Source organism: Triticum urartu, chromosome 5, assembly GCF_003073215.2.
Source record: "Triticum urartu cultivar G1812 chromosome 5, Tu2.1, whole genome shotgun sequence".
Lineage (NCBI taxonomy): Eukaryota > Viridiplantae > Streptophyta > Magnoliopsida > Poales > Poaceae > Triticum > Triticum urartu.
In genome coordinates, this window is record NC_053026.1 from 463,758,910 (window position 1) to 463,781,987 (window position 23,078).

The 23,078-nt window shown below is 43.7% G+C and overlaps 1 pseudogene; it reads right to left on the reverse strand.

The window, feature by feature from the left end:
* Nucleotides 1-9,868: 9,868 nt before the first annotated feature.
* Nucleotides 9,869-13,451, reverse strand: LOC125556297 (annotated as a pseudogene).
* Nucleotides 13,452-23,078: the final 9,627 nt, after the last annotated feature.

The following is a 23,078-nucleotide window of genomic DNA, read 5'->3' on the forward strand; positions in this document are numbered from 1 at the left end:
CGCACCGCGGTAGAGGATACAATCATTAGGGCATGCATGTATCTTCTGCACCTCCAATCCTATAGGGCATAGAACCTTCTTTGCTTCGTACGTACTGTCGGGCAATTCGTTATCCTTTGGAATCTTCTTCTTCATTATTTTCAGTAGCTTCACAAATCCATTGTCAGATACACAATTGTCTGCCTTCCATTGCAGCAGTTCCAGAGTGGTACCAAGCTTTGTGTTGTCATCGTCGCAATTTGGGTACAACCCTTTTTTGTGATACTCTAACATGTGATCGAACTTCAACTTCTCCCTTCACTTTGGCATTGTCTCTTTGCATCAACAATGACCCGGCAAAGATCATCATCGGGCACATCATCTGGTTCCTCTTGATCTTCAGCTTCCCCCGTTGCAGCATCACCGTATTCGGGGGGCGGATAGTTGTCATCATCCTCTTCTTCTTCGTTGTCTTCCATCATAACCCCTCTTTTTCCATGCTTGGTCCAAACATTATAGTGTGGCATGAAACCCTTCTCAAGCAGGTGGATGTGAAGGGTTTTCGAGTTAGAGTAAGACTTCGTATTCCCACAAATAGGGCATGGACAACACATAAAATCATTCTGCTTGTTTGCCTCAGCCACTTCGAGAAAATTATGCAGGCCCTTAATGTACTCGGAGGTGCGTCTGTCACCGTACATCCATTGTCAGTTCATCTGTGTGCATTTAAGTGTGTCAAAAACCATTACAGAAAATCATGAATAGAGAAGTGACCAAATTAATAGAAGTTCATCATCACATTAAAACCAAAATACAGTAGTGATCAAATGTTATTACTGAAAAAATAAATACATAAAGTTCATACATAGTTCTCATTGAACAACATATAGCTCTCTAGAGCATGTAAAACATACACTGAAACTATGTAAAACATTTAAATGCAACAACAAATGCGATCATAATCAAAACTAAGGTAACAATTGATCCAACGGCATAATGATACCAAGCCTCAATATGAATGGCATATTCTCTAATCTTTCTAATCTTCAAGTGCATTGCATCCATCTTGATCTTGTGATCATCGACGACATCCGCAACATGCAATCCAATTACATCTTCTCCTCCTCAATTTTTTTCAAATTTTTCTTCAAGTAATTGTTTTCTTTTTCAAATAAATTTAACCTCTCGACAAGAGGGTCGGCTGGGAATTTCCGGTTCACATACCTTCTAGATAAAAACATCTATGTCACGTTGGTCGGCATAATTGTCATAAACACTAAATGAAACAAATAGTTATAAAAGATAATATACCACATCCGAATCATAGACAGGACGAGGGCCGACGGGGGCGGATACCAAAACCATGGCACTATATAATAACAAACAATAATAAAAGTAAGAAAATTATACAAGTATCTATCTAAATCATACAAGTAAGATTTTTTTAGAAAGAAGATAAGAACAAGAGGCTCACCACGGTGGTGCCGGCGACAAGATCGGCGCGGGCGATCGATGGCGGTGAGGACGGGGACAGGACAGGACGGACCGCCAAACCTAGACAAATCTTGAGGAAAATGGAGCTTGGAGGTCGAGCTTGGAGAGGAGAAAGCTTAACTGTGGCTCGGGCATTTCATCGAACACCTCATGTGCATAGGAGTTGAGAGCTAGAGCAACACACACCTGTGACGCCCCCGATTCAATCGTACACTAATCATGCACGCAAACGTGTACGATCAAGATCAGGGACTCACGGGAAGATATCACAACACAACTTTAAAAACATAAATAAGTCATACAAGCGTCATAATACAAGCCAGGGGCCTCGAGGGCTCGAATACAAGTGCTCGATCATAGACGAGTCAGCGGAAGCAACAATATCTGAGTACAGACATAAGTTAAACAAGTTTGCCTTGAGAAGGCTAGCACAAACAGGGATACAGATCGAAAGAGTCGCATGCCTCTTGCCTGGGATCCTCCTAAACTACTCCTGGTCATCGTCAGCGGGCTGCACGTAGTAGTAGGCACCTCCAGCATAGTAGGAGTCGTCGTCGACGGTGGCGTCTGGCTCCTGGACTCCAGCATCTGGTTGTGACAACCAGAAAGAAAGGAAAGGGGGGAAAAGGGGGGAGAAAGCAACCGTGAGTACTCATCCAAAGTACTCGCAAGCAAGGATCTACACACCTCTCCCACATGGCTGGCCAAAAAACAAAGAACTGAGTGGGCAGAGGCAGGGGTATATATAGGCTTCTCTTTAGTCCCGGTTTGTGGCTAAAACCGGGACTAAAGGACAACCTCTGTTCCCGGTTCCAGCCACCAACCGGGACTAAAGGTGCTGGGCTAGGAGCGAGGCCCATTGGTTCTGGTTCGTGTCTGGAACCGAGACCAAAAGGGTCAGACGAACCAGAACCAATGGCCCCCGAGGCCCGGCCGGCGCCCTGGCCTCACGAACCAGGACTGACGCACCCTTTGGTCCCGATTCATGAGTGAACCGGGATTAATGCCCTTATCCTAGCCTTAACCAAAGCCCTGTTTTCTACTAGTGGAACGATAATATAATAGCATGGACCAATAAAAAATTATAGATACGTTGAAGTCATATCAGCCGTCTGATACGTCTCCAACGTATCTATAATTTATGAAGCATTCAAGCTATTTTATTATCTGTTTTGAATTATTACGGGCTTTATTATACACTTTTATATTACTTTTGGGACTAACCTATTAACCGGAGGCCCAGCCCATATTGTTGTTTTATTGCCTGTTTCAGTATTTCGAAGAAAAGGAATATCAAACGGAGTCCAAACGGAATGAAACCTTCGGCAGCGTGATTTTTAGGAAGAATATGATCAGGGAGACTTGGAGTGCAAGCCAGGGGATCATCGAGGGAGCCACGAGACAGTGGGGCGCGCCCACCCCTCTGGGCGCGCCCTACCCTCTCGTGGGCCCCTCGAGGCTCCCCGACCGACTTCTTTCGCCTATATAAGCCTACGTACCCTAAAAACATCGACGAAGAAGATAGATCAGGAGTTCCACCGCCGCACGCCTCTGTAGCCACCAAAAACCTCTCGGGAGCCCGTTCCGGCACCCTGCCGGAGTGGGAACCCATCACCGGTGGCCATATTCATCATCCCGGCGCTCTCCATGACGAGGAGGGAGTAGTTCACCCTCGGGGCTGAGGGTATGTACCAGTAGCTATGTGTTTGATCTCTCTCTCTCTCTCTCTCGTGTTCTCTCTATGGCACGATCTTGATGTATCGCGAGCTTTGCTATTATAGTTGGATCTTATGATTTTTCTCCCCCTCTACTCTCTTGTGATGAGTTGAGTTTTCCCTTTGAAGTTATCTTATCGGATTGAGTCTTTACGGATTTGAGAACACTTGATGCATGTCTTGCCGTGTTTATCTATGGTGACAATGGGATATCACGTGCCACTTGATGTATGTTTTGGTGATCAACTTGCGGGTTCCGCCCATGAACCTATGCATAGGGATTGGCACACGTTTTCGTCTTGACTCTCCGGTAGAAACTTTGGGGCACTCTTTGAAGTACTTCTTTGTGGAGAGCATTGGGTTTGCATGGACACACCAAATAGAGAAGATAGATATTGTAAGAGGCATAAGCATTTAGAAACTAAATTGTTACAAGAAAGGCTAGATAAGAGTGCTGAAAAATTATATTTCCTTGGCCATACTTGTGAACTTTGCAATGAAAGTGGTCATTTACATCTCCGATGCAAGTTGTTTCATGATCGAATCGTGTCCAAAATTGTGATGATTTGATTTCCCTTGCCCATTATAATGAACTTAGTTTGCTTATGGGTTATGAAGAAATGAATCGTTTAATTAAGCACCTTCCAGAATTTGCCCGTTATAAACTTCTTGATTTTGATCTAGAAACGATTTATATGTTTTGTGCGGAGAATTGCATTGAAAATCCTTATATTGCCAATTACCTAAAGAAAACAAAGCAAATAGAATATGATGAGAATACTAATGAAAGGGAAGAGACTTCCCAATATCCTCCTATTATTTCTTATGATGAATCAGGTAATGAGGAGGAGCTTTCTATTCACTAGTGCAGAACCGGGGCTTTAGTGCCGGTTCGTAACAGCCTTTAGTGCCGGTTTGCCAACCGGCACTAAAGAGTGGGGACTAAAGGCCCCCCCTTTAGTACCGGTTCGTCATGAACCGGCGCTAAAGTGCCAAGCCCGGGCTGCGCGTAGGGCATTAGTACCGGTTGGTAACACCAACCGGTACTAAATATTTGGGGGGGGGGTTGATTTATTTTCCATTCAATTTTTTTGTTTGCTGGTATTTCACGATACTACAAATTGTACACATTATGCATATATATAAATAGATTTTCTCGTACGTAGAACCGCATATATATATATATCATCGAATGTCTCACAAACCAACACCATTAATTATTCACACATACACATGTATATACATATACAATTTCTCCTACATATGTTGCCTTTGGTGCCTCCGGAGCACGATGACAAGTGGTTCATGGGGGCGGTAGCGGGTAATAGTATTCTCCTTTGGGATCTATGACCTGGTCGAGCAAAAATCCGGCTATTTCCTCTTGAAGTGCTAGTATGCGGTCCGATGGTAGGAGCTTATCCCGCACCGATCTGAACTGTTAAGAAGGAGATCAGTATGCATGTGTGTTAGTTGTGTGACTAGATATCGATAATGGTGTGAATAGTGTTCTGACAAACGTAGCCAGTCCTGTCTATCAGATCTGCTCCTTTCGCACGTCATCATGCGAATGTTCTCGCAAACGTAGAATGCACACAGATCATTCCCCGACGCCTGCTTCAGGGGCTTTACGAGAATGGAATTGAATCAGATAATGATTAATCAAGCATGATAATTAATTAATGATATTGAAACAAGAATTAAAGAGATGGTAGCTAGCTAGTACTACTTAATTACTTACCTTGGGTCGATGCCAAAACAACTTCTTTGGCCACTTGCCTGGAGTCACCTTGATGAACTTTGCCCATGCCCTGCCCGCCGGCAAAGAAAATTAATAAAGGGGTTATTAAATAGTTCATATCAGGAAATGACGAACTAATAATTAATAGGCCGAGATATAGTTAATAATGATTGAAATTACCTGTTGACTATCCCCTTCACGATGGTGTAGTCTGTATCTTCTTTAGTTAGTGAGTCTAGTAATTCAACTTTTCCTTCCTCAACTTTAATGTCTAACAAGACCCAGTGCCAACTGCATACGCACACGTTTGCATGTCTTAATTAAGCGGGCATGTGCATAAAATTAATCAACTACCGTAAACCGTATACACTTAATTATTAACATCTAGTTAGCTAGTAAGCAAAAACAGAATTTGTAGTACAAGACAGTGTGACTCACGGGAAGTTGTAAGGAAGTAGTATATCTTCATTGCTATTGAGGCGCTTCAAGAACTCTAGCATGCTTTCCTCTACAGCATTTTGACAACATTTAATCTGCCATATGTCCTCATTAATGGTATTTGGGTCAATGAACCCAACGCCATAGCGTCCAGCTTTTTTCATTTCATACATCTTCATCCTGCATATAATACCACAGAAAAAGAATATAGTGAGGATAATTACATGTAATGATTGATCAAAATTATCACTACATAACTAGCTTGAGACTTAAATTACAGAAAGAAATCACTTACAGACAATAGCAACTGACGATAGACTTGTCGATTGCGTCTTGATTGTATAACTGAAATAGTTCTGGATACTCAATGGCCAGAGCTTTCTCATGGTAATAATGCTCATGCTTGACATTCACCATGAGGGACTCTCGATTGGAATTCTTGGTAATGTTCATGTACCATTGATGCAATTGATACATTCTCGTTGGGAGGTCCTTGACCTTGTCTGGATGGACCAAAGGTAGGCCCCAGACATATTTCCATGCTATTTCCGATTCTCTAAGCGTAGGCATGGGCTCGATTTCGAGGAGTTGTCCAACAGAGATATTGAGCATTTGAGCCTGCATTATATGATCCTCCGTTATTACCACGTCGCCATGCTGGGGAACGCTAACGGTTTGCCCACAATAATATTAGGCGCGTGTACTACTCCTCTCATGTGTTGTTGGCACAACAAGCGGGGGGATCGCTTGCGCCGCCTGTTCTCCCAACTAGGGAACGGTTTTCCCGCATTTTTTGCCAGCTGCTTGTTGGCTCGAGCTCGAGCTCGCTTCCTTCTTTAGCCGTTCTCGATGTAGTTTCCTGATTTGGCGCTCATACTCCGAGTCAACAAGCTTGGGAGCTGGTTCTCTAGCCATACGAATGAAGTGGTCAATTACTTTCTCAGGCACTTTCTCCTTTGGCAGCGGTGCCGGTTTCGGTCCAAAATGGGCGTCCACTTGGGCTTGCACTATGGCTGTGTTTTGCTCCTTAGTCATGTCGTAAGGCCTCTGGGGAAGAGGAGCGAGGCCTGGACCATATTTATATCGCTTGTCTCCGCCTATACTTCCTGAACTACCTCGACTCGTACCACTACGCACCAAAGCTGTGGCATGTCTCTTTTGCGATTGCTGAGACGGCGGAGACGGCTGACGTGGAGTTGGACCAGGAGAGGTGTCCTGACGATGTGCCGGACTTGAAGCAAGAGGTGTGGCCTGACACGGTGCCAGATTTGAAACCGGAGAAGTGGCATGATGTTGTGCCGGACTTGAAACCGGAGGAGTCAGCTCACGCGTTCGGGGACTTGGAGGAGGTGGCGGACTTCGAGGAGGAGTCGTCTCATGCGTTCGTGGACTTGGAGGAGCGGGAGTCTGCTGACTCGTTGGCGGACTTCGAGGAGGAGTCGGCAGACGACGCGGTGTCGGTGGACTTCGAAAGATGATGCAATCCTTTCTCCATAGGATGATACGATGTATGGCCTCTCCCAGTGTGCGCTCGTCTTCACCTCCAGGAATGTCAAGCGTTAGCCCCGAATATGGGTCCACCACTTCATCAACCATGACACGAGCATAGCCCTCTGGAATCGGGATGCAATGGTAGGTTGCTTCGGGGGTAACTGGAAAAGCAACGCCGTCCGCCACCTTCGTTAATATATCTTCAATAAAAAAACATGTGATGATCACCATGATGCATGCTTATATAAATATACCTCGCCGGTAGTCTTTGTTATTTGAAGATCAGCATTGTCTGTGTCATCACAAACATTGTTTGTGTCATCATAATCATAGTTCATGACTTCATCAGCTCGGTCGTCGAGATCGAATATCTTTTCATCACCCTCTCCGGTATTGTTCAGATATTGGGAGCCGTCATCTGCTTCATTCAGATCATCTAGCCTGTGAGGGCTGCGTATGATGTCGAACAATTCCTCTTCTCTCTCTCTGCCGGTATTGTCCGCCATAGCTTTTACTTTACTAATACAGAAGAAATATAAAACAATTTAGTATTCAAATTACAATGCATGGATGCAATTAATCAATAAGTAAAAATTGAATCTCGAATACATCGTCTCGAATATATAATCTCGAATACATCATCGTCTTAATATATATAATCTCGAATACATCGTCTCGAATATTATATATCGAATACATCACTGGCTAGGTACCTAATAAAGATCGAGTACTACAGAAGAATCTAGGGCGCCACTCGCGGTTCCTGGGGCGCGGGCGGTGCACACCCAAAGAGAAGGAACCATCACAGGATCATATCTCCGGTCATCTGCCCAAAGAACCCGCCAAGTAGTGGAGAACCTGACGTCGTCCATAGCAGCCATGTAGCGATGGACGTGCTCATCTTCCTCCCTGACACGGCGACGCACCACCTCCGGCGGGGCCGGCTGCCTCTGCACCGAATGTGGCCCACGCGAACGCCACCAAAGAAGATCAGGGTCGACGACGGGACCCGAGGTCGGGTTCCTCACCAAGCGGCGCGCCCCTCCAGGTAGCACCTCCCAGTGCCAGCCCGGCGGAGCCCAGTCCCGGACATGGGTCCCCTGAAGCAGGACGTCGTCGCGAACGGGTCGACGGCGAGGATGCGGGCCGGGCATATCATCGAGAACAAATACTATATGCCTGCAAAAAGTAACATTTTTTAAATGATCGGATTGTGATAACTAAAATTCTATATATATGCAAATTCTAACAATTTGACATTAATCTAATTCATCTAACTAAAACTAATTCTAAAATTTCCTGATTATATAACTAACATTTCCATAACAATTCTAATATTTATATAACTAAAAAACAGAAAAATTGCTAACATTTCTATAAATATTTCTATAACTAAAAAACAGAAAACATTTATAACATTTCTAATATTTATATAACTAAAAACAGAATAATTTCTAACATTTCTATAACTAAAAAACAGAAAAAATTTATAACAAACAAACTAGTGTGTGTGTGTGTGTAGTGTGTGTGTAGTGTGTGTGTGTGCGTGTGTGTGTGTAGTGTGTGTGTGTGGACATGGCGGCCGGGGCGAGCTCACCGGCGAGGCGACGACGGGGCGGCGACGACGGGGCGACGGAACGGGGCGGCGACGACGGGGCGACGGGACGGGGCGGGGCGTGGCGATGGGGACGACGGGGACGACGGGGACGGGGATGGCCGGGGCGGCGACGTCGACGGGGGCGGCGACGAGGGGCGGGGACGGCCGGGGTCGGCGACGAGGGGCGGCGGCGGCGATGTCGACGGGGACGACGTCGATCGGGGCAGGGCGGCGCGACGGAGGGAGGAACAGAGGGAAGAAACAGAGGGAAACTGAATTTTTTTTTCCAGTGTTGTATATATAGGATGGACCTTTAGTACCGGTTGGAGCCACCAACCGGTACTAAAGGTCTGTTTTGGCCAGGCCAAGCGGCGGGAAGCGCACCCCCTTTAGTACCGGGTGGTGGCTCCAACCGGTACTAAAGGGGGGGGGGTCTTTAGTACCGGTTGGAGCCATGACCCGGTACTAAAGGGGGTGCGCTGGCTCCAGGCGGTGCACAAGTTTAGTCCCACCTCGCTAGCCGAGGTGCTACCGCACTGGTTTATAAGCCCCAGTGCGGTAGCTCTCTCGAGCTCCTCTCCTAAGCAGGCCTACTGGGCCTACCTGTCCTCTTCCACCTAGTGGGCCTACTGGGCCTTTGCGGGCCTGCATCCTGGCCCAACAAAAGGTTGTGTTCCTAGTCGTATACAGGCCGCTTTGGCCCAGTAGGCGGGCTTTTTTTTCTTAATTTTTTTCGCTTTATTTATTTTTGTTTTATTTATTTTTGAGTTGTTTTTTGCTGTATTTAGAGTTTCTTTGTGAATATTTTTGCTTTAGGTACAAAAAATTACAAACTTTCTGTTAGTGCCGGTAGTTTTCAAATTTGAATAGTTTAAATTTTGAATTATTTGAAATTTGTGTGAATCACTAGTTTGTGAATAACTTAACTTTGAAAAAAGTTTTTTTAGTGATTCTTTTTTCTTATGTTTAATATTGGTGTGTTTTATCATTATATTCAATTTAGTAATGCTTAGGTTATTTAAAAAATGAAATGCCTTTGTAACAGTTCAGTTTTCGTCGGAAACCCTGATACTTCGAAAGAGATTGTCCATTTTGTACACGAAGTGCATCCAGTTTTTGCCGTAACCCTCTCTACTTTTTTGCACATGCTATTTGTATGAAATTATGATACCATGCCAACTTTCAACCTTTTCTGAGTTCATTTGAAATGCTTTTCAATTTCAGGGTCATTTAGCTGGAAAAAAAATCAGTAAATGCATGAAAAGAATTTGTTTGCACATAAAATTTCTTCGCGTTTCAAATGCCAAAACACATAACTACCCTAACTATTATAGACATTCCCTCCTGGGTGTGAAACACAGAATAAAGTGATGATAGTGAAGCCGATCACATCCCAAATCTTTGGGTGTGAAACTTTTTCTTCGCGTGTGTCCCTTTGCGTCGTAGCCATGGAAAATCTTCATCATTTAACTGGATTCTCGGGTCAATATTCACTGTGAATGGAGCAATTTCATCAAACTTTTCATAATCTTCTGACATGTCTGTCTTGTCATCCACTCCCACGATGTTTCTTTTTCCTGAAAGAACTATGTGGCGCTTTGGCTCGTCGTATGATCCATTCGCTTCCTTATCTTTTCTTTTTCTCGGCCTGGTAGACATGTCTTTCACATAAAAAACCTGCGCCACATCATTGGCTAGGACGAATGGTTCGTCTGCATACGCAAGATTGTTGAGATCCACTGTTGTTATTCCGTACTGCGGGTCTTCCGTTACCCCGCCTCGTGTCATATTGACCCATTTGCACCGAAACAAAGGGACCTTCAAATCACCTGATCCATAGTTAAGTTCCCATATGTCCTTTATGTAACCATAATATGTTTCCTTTCCCGTGTTGGTTGTTGCATCAAAGCGGACACCGCTATTTTGGTTGGTGCTCTTCTTATCTTGGGCGATCGTGTAAAATGTATTCCCATTTATCTGGTACCCTTTGAAAGTCATTATATTCGAAGATGGTAACTGGGACAGCGAGTACAGGTCATTTTGAATATCGCCATCATTCAGGGCACGTTTCTGCAACCAATTGGTGAAAGTCCTCGTTTGTTCGCGTGTAATCCAGTCGTCAGACTTCTTCGGGTGTTTGGACTATAGAAAATTCTTGTGTTCCTCCATATACGGAGCCACCAAGGCGGAATTCTGTAGAACTGTGTAGTGTGCTTCAGTGAGAGAATGCCCGTCCATACATATTATTTGATGCCCTCCTAGCGTGCCTTTTCCTTCCAGTCTGCCCTTATGCCGCGATTCAGGAACACCAATCAGCTTAAGGTCAGGAATGAAGTCAATACAAAACTCAATGACCTCCTCATTTTCATGGCCCTTCGAGATGCTTCCTTCTGGCCTAGCACGGTTATGAACATATTTCTTCAAGACTCCCATGAACCTTTCAAAGGGGAACATATTGTGTAGAAATACAGGACCCAAAACGTTAATCTCTTCGCAAAGGTGAATTAGGATGTGCGTCATGATGTTGAAGAAGGATGGTGGGAACACCAACTCGAAACTGACAAGAAATTGCACCAAATCATTCTGTAACCTTGGTATGATTTCTGGATCGATTACCTTCTAAGAGATTGCATTGAGGAATGCACATAGCTTCACAATGGCTAATCGAACATTTTCCGGTAGAAGCCCCCTCAGTGCAACCGGAAGGAGTTGCGTCATAATCACGTGGCAGTCATGAGACTTTAGGTTTTGGAACTTTTTCTCTGCCATATTTATTATTCCCTTTATATTCGACGAGAAGCCAGACGGTACCTTCATGCTGAGCAGGCATTCGAAGAAGATTTCCTTCTCTTCTTTGGTAAGAGCGTAGCTGGCCTAACCCTGATGTATGCTGTCTTTTCTGTGCATATGTTGTTGGTCCTCCCGTGCCTCTGGTGTATCTTTTGTCTTCCCATACACGCCCAAAAAGCCAAGCAGGGTCACGCAAAGATTCTTCATGACGTGCATCACGTCGATTGCGGAGCGGACCTCTAGGTCTTTCCAATATGGCAGGTCCCAAAATATAGATTTCTTCTTCCACATGGGTGCGCGTTCGTCAGCGTCCTTCGGAACAGGTTGTCCGCCAGGACCCTTTCCAAAGATTACCTTCAAATCCTTGACCATATCATGTACATCAGCACCAGTACGGTGGTGAGGCTTCGTCCGGTGATCCGCCTCACCTTTGAAATGCTTGCCTTTCTTTCTTACGGGATGCCTTGTCGGAAGAAATCGACGATGTCCCAGGTACACATTCTTCCTACAACTATCCAAATATATACTGTCGGTATCATCCAAATAGTGCGTGCATCCACGGTATCCCTTGTTTATCTGTCCTGAAAGGTTACTGAGAGCAGGCCAATCATTGATGGTCACGAACAGTAACGTATTTAGGTCAAATTCTTCCTGTTCATGCTCATCCCACGCACGTACACCTGTTCCATTCCACAGCTGTAATAGTTCTTCAACTAATGGCCTTAGGTACACATCAATGCCATTGCCGGGTTGCTTAGGGCCTTGGATGAGCACTGGCATCATAATGAACTTCCACTTCATGCACAACCAAGGAGGAAGGTTATACAAACATAGAGTCACAGGCCACGTGCTATGGTTGCTGCTCTGCTCCCCAAAAGGATTAATGCCATCTGCGCTTAGACCAAACCATACGTTCCTTGGGTCACCTGCAAACTCCTCCCAGTACTTTCTCTCGATTTTTCTCCACTGCGAACTGTCAGCGGGTACTCTCAACTTTCCGTCTTTCTTACGGTCTTCTGCGTGCCACCGCATCGCCTTCGCATGCTCTTTGTTTTGGAACAAACGTTTCAACCGTGGTATTATAGGAGCATACCACATCACCTTGGCAGGAATCTTCTTCCTGGGGCGCTCGCCCTCGACATCACCAGGGTCATCGCGACTGATCTTATAACGCAATGCACCACATACCAGGCAAGCGTTCAAATCCTCGTACTCACCACGGTAGAGGATGCAGTCATTAGGGCATGCATGTATCTTTTGCACCTCTAACCCTAGAGGGCAGACAGCCTTCTTTGCTTCATACGTACTCTCGGGCAATTCGTTGTCCTTTGGAAGCATATTCTTTATCATTACCAGCAACTTTCCAAATCCCTTGTCAGATACACCATTCTCTGCCTTCCATTGCAGCAATTCAAGTGTGGTGCCCAACTTTTTTTTGTCAGTTTCGCAATTCAGGTACAACAATTTCTTGTGATCCTCTAACATGCGTTGCAACTTCGTCCTCTCCAGATCACTTGCGCAGTTTCTCTTTGCATCAGCAATGGCCCGACCTAGATCATCAGCGGGCTCATCTGATGCCTCTTCTTCATCTTCTTCCTGCATTGCCGGCTCAGCTTCTTCCCCCATTGTTGTATCATCGTATTCAGGGAACCCATGGCTAGGATAGCCGTCGTCGTCCTCTTCTTCTTCATTGTCTTCCATCATAACCCCTATTTCTCCGTGCTTGGTCCAAACATTGTAGTGGGGCATGAAACCGGACTTAAATAGGTGGACGTGAATGGTTTTTGACGTAGAGTAACTGTGACCATTCTTATAGCCAGCACATGGACAAGGCATAAAACCATCTGCCCGCTTGTTTGCCTCAGCGGCCCGCAGAAAAGTATGCACGCCATTAATGAACTCGGGAGAGCATCGGTCATCATACATCCATTGTCGGCTCATCTTCATTACACAACACCGAATAGACCAAATTAATACAAGTTCATACATAAAGTTCATACATAAATTTCATATACAACACTTAATTAAATGCAACATACAAATAACTCTCTAGCTAAAGAATTTAAATGCAACAACAAATGCGATGAAGATCGCAACTAGGGTAACAATTGATCCAACAGCATAATGATACCAAGCCACACTATCAATGGCATATTTTCTAATCTTTCTAATCTTCAACCTCATTTTCTCCATCTTGATCTTGTGATCATCAACGACATCGGCAAGATGCAACTCCAATTCCATCTTCTCCCCCTCAATTCTTTTCAATTTTTCTTTCAAATACTCGTTTTCTCTTTCAACTAAATTTAACCTCTCGACAATAGGGTCGGTTGGAATTTCCGGTTCACATACCTCCTAGATAAAAATATCTATGTCAACTTGATGAGAATAATTTGTCATAAACACAAAATGCAACAACTAGTTTTAGAAGAGAATATACCACATCCGAATCATAACAAGGACGAGGGCCGACGGGGACGGATATCAAAACCATGGCACTATGTATAACAAACAACGTACGGGTCAGATAATTATACGAGTAACTATATATCCAAATCACACAAACATCAATTTGGTAATGTAAAACATTCATGAACAAGAGCCTCACCGCAAGGTGGTGCCGACGACGGGACGGTGCGGGCGATCGACGGTGGTTACGACGGAGATTTAGAAGGCACTAAGTAAACCACACCTACATATGCAAACTAAGTGTTATTTTTGACCTCAAATTGCATATAAATCAAATACTAGCAAATATAATTCCTCCCAAATTAATCACTATACAAAGCATTGCAAGAGCTAATCTAGCAATGAGAGTTGAAAGGACAAAGTTGCTAACCTTTGTGATCATTTGAATGGATGGGGGCCTTCAAATCTTGACAAATTTTGGGCAAAATTTGTGAGGAGATCAAGGAAGAGAGGGGAAGAACAGAGGAAGTGAGGGGAACAGGGAAGAACAGAGTGGCCCGGGTGGACGAAGGGTTTATGTATGGCGACCTTTAGTACCGGTTCATGACACGAACCGGTACTAAAGGTGCTGGAGGGGCCCCAGACTGACAACACCCTGCCACCACCCTCTTTAGTACCGGTTTGTGCCACGAACCGGTACTAAAGGTTCGCCACGAACCGGTACTAATGAGAACGGTCGGCTAGCCGTTGGAACCGGCACTAATGGACACATTAGTGCCAGCTCAAAATCAAACCGGCACTAATGTGTCTCATATTAGGTCCTTTTCTACTAGTGATTCAACCAATCTCGTCAATAAGGAGCTCAAAGAGGAAGGTTGAACCCACACATAATGTGAAGAAGAAAAAGAAAAGAAGGAGCAACAAAGTTAGAGAGGTATCCCTCCCAAATGATGTTGCTCCTACTACTCATTGTGATGATGATAATTGCTATACTATTGGTGCTATCCATATTTTTAATGATGAGAGTGATTATGCTTATGATATGAAAGGGCCCAAGCTTGGGGAAGCTATGTTTGATGAGGATGAAATATTTGAGAATATATTTGCTGAAATTAATGTTTGTCCCAAGCTTGGAGATGCTATGTTTAATGAAGATGATATTTTTAGCATCCCAAGTTTTGATATGCAAAGTTGTTATGATAATAGCATGCCTCTTACCTATGATGATTATATTGATGAAAGTGGATTTGGAAGAGTGTCAACTTTATTTAGTGATTCCACTATCTTGGGAGAGGTTTCAATTGATTATGATGAGAACGAAGTTGCTACTTATGATGATTATTGTGATGAAACTTATGCTATAAAAAGTAGTGATGATTATATTTACAAATCTTGTCATGATTATGATTACCCTTTTTCTGAACATTACTCTTTTAATGTGGAAAAAAATTAGTGTTCAAGTGTCTTATGACACTCCCACTATTCCGAATGAGAAGAATTTTGTTTATGTGGAGAGTAGTAAAAATTCTATGCTTGTAGATCATGAAAGGAATGCTTTAGGTGCTAGTTATATTGTTGACTTCATTCATGATGCTACTGAAAATTATTATGAGGGAGGAACATATGCTTGTAGGAATTGCAATAATATCAAGTTTCCTCTCTATGTGCTTAAAGTTTTGAAATTATGCTTGTTTTACCTTCCTATGCTAGTTGATTATTGTTCCCATAAGTTGTTTTCTCACAAAATCCCTATGCATAGGAAGTGGGTTCGACTTAAATGTTCTATTCATATGCTTCATGATGCTCCCGTTATGTTTCAATTCTTATCTTTTATGTGAGCATCATTGCCATCATCATGCCTAGCTAGAAAGGCATTAAAGAAAAGTGCTTGTTGGGAGACAACCCAATATTTATCCTTACTGTTTTTGTGTGGTCACATGATTATGCTACTGTAGTAATCATGTTTTATAGCTTTTGTTTCAATAAAGTGCCAAGTAAGACCTTTAGGATAGCTTACGGTGATAGTTGTGTTGATCCTGCTGAAAATCACAAACTTTTGCACACAGTAAATTAGATTTGTTAATTCACAGAAACATGCTTCTGATCTGATTCTTTTTTCTCTAGATTGGTAAACAAATTGCTTAGGACTTCCTAATTTGGTAGGAATTTTGTAGTTCCATAAGTATACGTTTGATACAGATTACTACAGACTATTCTGTTTTTGACAGATTCTGTTTTCTATGTGTTGTTTGCTTATTTTAATGAATCTATGAGTAGTATCGGAGGGTATAAACCATAGAGAAGTTATAATACAGTAGATATTACACCAATATGAATTTATAATGAGTTCATTACAGTACCTAAGTGGTGGTTTTATTTTATTATACTAACGGAGCTTACGAGTTTTCTGTTGAGTTTTGTGTTGTGAAGTTTTCAAGTTTTGGGTAAGGATTCGATGGACTATGGAATAAGGATTGGCAAGAGCCTAAGCTTGGGGATGCCCAAGGCACCCCAAGGTAATATTCAAGGAAAACCAAGAGCCTAAGCTTGGGGATGCCCCGGAAGGCATCCCCTCTTTTGTCTTCGTTTATCGGTAACTTTACTTGGAGCTATATTTTTATTCATCACATGATATGTGTTTTGCTTGGAGCGTCATTTTCTTTAGTTAGTATTTGCTTGCTGTTATTTAGAATAATGTTTTGCATCTTTAGTTTCAATAAAAATGTCAAGGATAGCCTTTACCATGCTTATTTTGCTAGTATACATGTTGCTCTTTGAAAACAGAAAGTTTACCGCTGTGCAAAAATTCCCTAGAAAAGTCAGAGAATGATATAATGTTGAAACTTTTTGCATAATGAGCTATGATAAATTTAATACAGTGGGAATTTTCTCTCATAATTGTTGGAGTTATGTAAGTATGATGAATCATGCATTCTTTACAGACTGTACTGTTTTGGCAGATTGCTGTTATGTTTGCATTGTTTGCATATGGTTGCTTGTTTAATGATTCTATTTGAGGATAGGAGTATTAAATATGCAGAGATATTTAGTATGCAATGTGGAATAATAATTTTAGTGAATTTTTACAGTAGAAAATGATAAGGTTTTGCATTGGTTTATACTAACCTATCTCACGAGTTCTTGTTGAGTTTGGTGTGGATGAAGCTTTTTGAGAAATAGAGAAACCATGATATGAGAGGAATTAAGGAGACACAAAAGTTCAAGCTTGGGGATGCCCCGGTAGGCATCCCACCTTTCTTCTTAAACAACTATCGGTTAGTATCGGTTGAGCCTAAGTTTTTGCTTCTTCACATGAGTTGTGCTATCCTTGCAATGTCATTTTATTTTGCTTTGCTTGCTGTTTGAATAATATATCAAGATCTGAAATTCTTAAATGAGAGAGAGTCTTCGCATAGTTACATAATTATTTAGCTACTCATTGATCTTCACTTATATCTTTTTGGAGTAGTTTGTCACTTACTCGTGTGCTTCACTTATATTCTATGAGTAAATGGTTGAATGAGTTGAATGTCATAAATCTGAAATTATATATGCCTCGTTTGCTTATCCCAATGGGAGTAATGACTTCACATCTAATAAGTAGAGGTTGAAAATTTATTGAAGGTTAGCAAGCATTGTATTGGTCATTTGAACAATTCATGAAAGAATATTGAAGGAAGAGAGATTTCACATATAAATATACTATCCTAGACATCTTTTATAATTGTGAGCACTCATTAAGTATGACATGCTAAAGAGTTGATGTTGGACAAGGAAGACAATGTAATGGGTTATGTTTTCTCACATCTCAGTTAAAGTATATTGTCATGGATCATTCAAACATGTTGAGCTTGCCTTTCCCCCTCATGCTAGCCAAAATTCCTTGCACCAAGTAGAGATACTACTTGTGCATCCAAATATCCTTAAACCCAGTTTTGCCATGAGAGTCCACCATACCTACCTATGGATTGAGTAAGATCCTTCAAGTAAGTTGTCATCGGTGCAAGCAATAAAAATTGCTCTCTAAATATGTATGATCTTTTGGTGTGAAGAAAATAGCTTTATATGATCTTGTTATGGAAGAAATAAAAGCAGCGGATTGCATAATAAAGGTCCATATACAAGTGGCAATATAAAGTGATGTTCATTCGCATTAAGATTTTGTGCATCCAACCCTAAAAGCGCATGACAACCTCTGCTTCCCTCTGCGAAGGGCCTATCTTTTACTTTATGTCTTTTACTTTTATGCAAGAGTCAAGGTGATCTTCACCTTTCCCTTTTTCATTTTATCCTTTGGCAAGCACCTCGTGTTGGGAAGATCCTGATATGGATGTAAGTTAGCATGAACTATTATTGTTGACATCACCCAAAGGTGAATACGTTGGGAGGCAACACTATAAGGCCCTATCTTTCTCAGTGTCCGATTGAAACTCCATAACCATTAGTATTGCGTGAGTGTTAGCAATTGTAGAAGACTATATGATAGTTGAGTATGTGGAGTTTGTTATTCCTGAAAATAAGATGAATTGCAATTGTTTGATGACTGAGAATGAAGTTTGCTAGTTTTCAAGAAAGTTTATGGTCTATGCTTTAACATGTGAATTGCTTGTTACTTTATTGTGAGAAGTTTTATGAGATGAAATACTGTTATGACATATTATCATGCTAGAAAAGGTGATTGAAATTATCATTGATCAAACTTGTGCACCTTCTAGCATTCACACTTCATAAATTCTTTCTCTTATCATTTACCTACTCGAGGACGAGCAGGAATTAAGCTTGGGGATGCTGATACGTCTCCAACGAATCTATAATTTATGAAGCATTCATGCTATTTTATTATCTGTTTTGATTGATTACGGGCTTTATTATACACTTTTATATTACTTTTGGGACTAACCTATTAACCAGAGGCCCAGCCCATATTGTTGTTTTATTGCATGTTTCAGTATTTCGAAGAAAAGGAATATCAAATGGAGTCCAAACGGAATGAAACCTTCGGCAGTGTGATTTTTAGGAAGAATATGATCGGGAAGACTTGGAGTGCAAGCCAGGGGATCATCGAGGGAGCCACGAGATAGGGGGGGGCGCCCACCCCCCTGGGCATGCCCTACCCTCTCGTGGGCCCCTCGAGGCTCCCCCGACCGACTTCTTTCGCCTATATAAGCCTACGTACCCTAAAAACATCGGCGAAGAAGATAGATTGGGAGTTCCGTCACCGCAAGCCTCTGTAGCCACCAAAAACCTCTCGGGAGCCCGTTCCGGCACCCTGCCGGAGGGGGAACCCATCACTGGTGGCCATCTTCATCATCCCGGCGCTCTCCACGACGAGGAGGGAGTAGTTCACCCTCGGGGCTGAGGGTATGTACCAGTAGCTATGTGTTTGATCTCTCTCTCTCGTGTTCTCTCTATGGCACGATCTTGATGTATCGCGAGCTTTGCTATTATAGTTGGATCTTATGATGTTTCTCCCCCTCTACTCTCTTGTGATGAATTGAGTTTCCCTTTGAAGTTATCTTATCGGATTGAGTCTTTAAGGATTTGAGAACACTTGATGTATGTCTTGCCGTGTTTATCTGTGGTGACAATGGTATATCACGTGCCACTTGATGTATGTTTTGGTGATCAACTTGCGGGTTCCGCCCATGAACCTATGCATAGGGGTTGGCACACGTTTTCGTCTTGACTCTCCGGTAGAAACTTTGGGGCACTCTTTGAAGTAGTTTGTGTTGGTTGAATAGATGAATCTGAGATTGTGTGATGCATATCGTATAATCATGCCCACGGATACTTGAGGTGACAATGGAGTATCTAGGTGACATTAGGGTTTTGGTTGATCTGTGTCTTAAGGTGTTATTCTAGTACGAACTCTTGAATAGATTGATCCGAAAGAATAACTTTGAGGTGGTTTCGTACCCTACCATAATCTCTTCGTTTGTTCTCCGCTATTAGTGGCTTTGGAGTGACTCTTTGTTGCATGTTGAGGGATTGTTATATGATCTATCTATGTTATTATTGTTGAGAGAACTTGCACTAGTGAAAGTATGAACCCTAGGCCTTGTTTCCTACCATTGCAATACCATTTACGCTCACTTTTATCATTAGTTACCTTGCTATTTTTATAATTTCAGATTACAAAAACCTATATCTACCATCCATATTGCACTTGTATCACCATCTCTTTGCCGAACTAGTGCACCTATACAATTTACCATTGTATTGGGTGTGTTGGGGACACAAGAGACTCTTTGTTATTTGGTTGCAGGGTTGTTTGAGAGAGACCATCTTCATCCTACGCCTCCCACGGATTGATAAACCTTAGGTCATCCACTTGAGGGAAATTTGCTACTGTCCTACAAACCTGTGCACTTGCAGGCCCAACAACGTCTACAAGAAGAAGGTTGTGTAGTAGACATCACCGTCCAACAAATGGTCTTCCCAAAACCGGCATGAGCGGCCATCCCCAAGCACCCAGGTAGTTGAGGCACGAAAGATGGCCCGAGCTTCAGGGTCGGGCGGGATCTACAGGTGACCCCAGGGGCGAGAAGGGTAAGTTTGCTGTAGCCAACACCAGCGGGTGCGGAGAGCGATGCCAAAGCGGCCGAGATCAAGAATCCTCAGACCACCAAGAGGGCGAGAGGCCGAAAAACCTTCTGCCAGTTCACGAGGCAATGGCCACCATTGGCCTCACTGCGGTCGTGCCAGAGGAATTCCCGGACGATGCGATTGACTTGCTTGAGAATGGGAGGGCAAAGCGCCATAGTCATAAGGAGGTGAATTGGCATAGCATAGAGGACATACCGGGCTAAGGCCAAGAGCTCACCACGAGACAGCATCGAGGCGTGCCAGGTTGGCAGCTTCTTGGCCATGCGTTCGACGAGGGGCATCAGGGTGCCGGCACCTTACGCATAGAGAGAGGGAGGCCGACGTACCAAATTGGGAACGCCAAGATTGGACAGGCCAGCTCCCCGGTAACAATGGCAATCTTGTCGGCCGTGCACTAGATTGGAGTGGTGGAGGATTTAGCGAGATTGGTGTGTAGCCCGGACGCCGATCCAAAGACTTGCAGCAGGGTGCACAGAGCGTGACAAGTCTCCGTCGTATCTATAATTTTTGATTGCTCCATGCCAATATTCTACAACTTTCATATACTTTTGGCAACTTTTTATACTATTTTTTGGGACTAACATATTGATCCAGTGCCCAGTGCCAGTTCCTGTCTGTTGCATGTTTTATGTTTCGCAGAAACCCCATATCAAACGGAGTCCAAATGGGATAAAAACGGACGGAGAATTATTTTGGAATATTTGTGATTTTTGGGAAGTAAAATCAACGCAAGACGGTGCCCGAGGTGGCCACGAGACAGGGGCCCACGCCAACTCCAGGTGGGCCCCCCACCCTCCTGGGCCCCTCGTAAGGCGGTTGTGCCCTTCTTTGGCTGCAAGAAAGCTAATTTTTGGAAAAAGATCTGGCCGAAGTTTCAATCCAATCGGAGTTACGGATCTCCGGATATAAAAGAAACAGTGCCAGGGCAGAATTCCAGAACGCAGAAACAGAGAGAGAGACAGAGAGATCGATCCAATCTCGGAGGGGATCTCACCCCTCCCATGCCATGGGAGCCAAGGACCAAAGGGGAAACCCTTCTCCCATCTAGGGAGGAGGTCAAGGAAGAAGAAGAAGAAGGGGGGCCCTCTCCCCCTTGCTTCCGGTGGCGCCGGAGCGCCGCCGGGGGCCATCATCATCACCGCGATCTTCACCAACACGTCTGCCATCTTCACCAACATCTCCATCACCTTCCCCCCTCTATCTACAGCGGTCCACTCTCCCGCAACCCTGTACCCTCTACTTGAACATGGTGCTTTATGCTTCATATTATTATCCAACGATGTGTTGCCATCCTATGATGTTTGAGTAGATTTTCGTTGTCCTATTGGTGGTTGATGAATTTCTATGATTGATTTAATTTGCTTGTGGTTATGTTGTTGTACTTTGGTGTCCATCATATGAGCGCGCGCGCGGATCACACCATAGAGTTAGTTGTATGTTGATAGGACTATGTATTGGAGGGCAAGAGTGACAGAAGCTTCAACCTAGCATAGAAATTGATGCATACGGGATTGAAGGGGGACCAATATATCTTAATGCTATGGTTGGGTTTTACCTTAATGAACGTTAGTAGTTGTGGATGCTTGCTAATAGTTCCAATCATAAGTGCATAGAATTCCAAGTCAGGGATGATATGCTAGCAGTGGCCTCTCCCACATAAAACTTGCTATCGGTCTAGTAAAGTAGTAAATTGCTTAGGGACAATTCCAAAACTCCTACCACCACTTTTCCACACTCGCTATATTTACTTTATTGCTTCTTTATCTAAACAGCCCCTACTTTTTATTTACGTGTTCTTTATTATCTTGCAACCCTTTCCAACAACACCTACAAAGTACCTCTAGTTTCATACTTGTTCTAGGTAAAGCGAACGTCAAGCATGCGTAGAGTCGTATCAGTGGCCGATAGGACTTGAGAGAGTATTTGTTCTACCTTTAGCTCCTCGTTGGGTTCGACACTCTTACTTATCGAAAGAGGCTACAACTATCCCGTATACTTGCGGGTCATCACAGCGCGCAGGTCGATCGAGTCCGGATGGCAGAAGATGGCGACATCATCAGCTTATAAGGACATACTGGACACCATGTGTCACGCGGTCAGGCGGTGCAGGATGCCGGATCTCATGGCATGTTGTAGTAGAAAATTGAGAGCGTCGATAACAAATGCAAACAACATGGGCAAGAGAGGGTCTCCCTCGGGGAACCCCTTGGCGTGCAGAATCGGGGGCCCTGGCACCCCATTGACGAGGACGCGCATGCTGGCCGTAGATAGGAGGATCACCATCCACTCCCGCCAGCGTTGCCCGAATCCAAGATGCCTAAGGATCTCGAGCATGAACGGCTAGGAGACAGAGTCGAATGCGCGAGCTTGAGGAGGACCTGGTGCGCCTTGGCATGGTGGAGGTGCCACGCCGTTTGCTGTACAAGCATAAAATTGTCGTGAATGCATCGTTCAGCAATGAACGCGCTCTGGTTGATGGAGACGAGTTCACCAAGCCTTGGGGCAAGTCTGAGGGACAAGAGTTTCGTGACAAGCTTCGCGACCAAGTGTATTAAACTGATGGGCCGGTAGTCGAGCAGGGAAGCAACATCAGCGCGCTTAGGGAGGAGTGTGGTTAACACCTTGTTGAGGCACTGGAACCCATGACCATTCATGTGATACAGCTTGTCAAACGGCTTCATGAAGTCGTCCTTGACTGTTTCCTAGCAATTGTGCAAGAATTCAGCCGAGAATCCATCGGGCCCGGGCGCCTTGCCAGATGGAAGCAGCTTGACCGCACGCCAGACGCCACACCTCATCAGCAATGAACGGGTGGTCCAGT